This window comes from Penaeus monodon, chromosome 25, assembly GCF_015228065.2.
Source record: "Penaeus monodon isolate SGIC_2016 chromosome 25, NSTDA_Pmon_1, whole genome shotgun sequence".
NCBI classification, from domain to species: Eukaryota; Metazoa; Arthropoda; class Malacostraca; order Decapoda; family Penaeidae; genus Penaeus; species Penaeus monodon.
In genome coordinates this window covers 33,938,093-33,938,676 of record NC_051410.1, presented here as the reverse complement: position 1 = coordinate 33,938,676, position 584 = coordinate 33,938,093, and the positions used below count along the sequence as shown (strand labels likewise).

Sequence of the window (584 nt, the reverse complement as noted above, 5' to 3'; positions counted from 1 at the left end):
TCAAACGCGCCCTCTATTGTTTATAAGTATTTCCGACGTGATTTCCAACGTGTCTTCCCGCCGGCTCAAAGACAGTTGCCTTTGGCTTCCCTCCACGCGAATGTTTACCTCACAGTATCCCCACTATTCTTGTCATTTTCCTCCTGTTGTCATTTTCCTCCTGTTGTCATTTTCCTCCTCTTTCTCCGATGACGTGAGTGACACAAATCTCATTATATTTTCGCGTGTTACTGCTTCCCCGTGTGTCTCATTGTTTATTCCTCTATGCGACCTTTAACATCTGTATTGTTAAAAGGTCCGTGTTTTTCGTTGTTGTTGTTGTGAGTTTTGTCTCTTTTGCATGTTGTGGAGGATTCATGTGTTTTTTGTTGGTTAATTAAGTGGTTGGTGTTTCAGTTCCATTTGTTTATTTGTTGTATATCGGTACACTTTATTGCTTTATAAGTGCCTTTCGGTGTGTTCGAGTATATTTATTTATATATCGGTACACTTTATTGTTTTATAAGTGCTTGTGGTCTGTTCGTTTTATTTATTTTTCGTATATCGTTACACTTCATTGTTTTATAAGTGTTTGTGTTCTGCTA

General features: G+C 38.0%; 1 protein-coding gene across 1 annotated transcript in view; it reads left to right on the top strand.

The window, feature by feature from the left end:
* Positions 1-584, top strand: part of LOC119589162 — a gene marked incomplete in the record, with an annotated part of 255,201 nt that overhangs the window by 102,925 nt on the left and 151,692 nt on the right.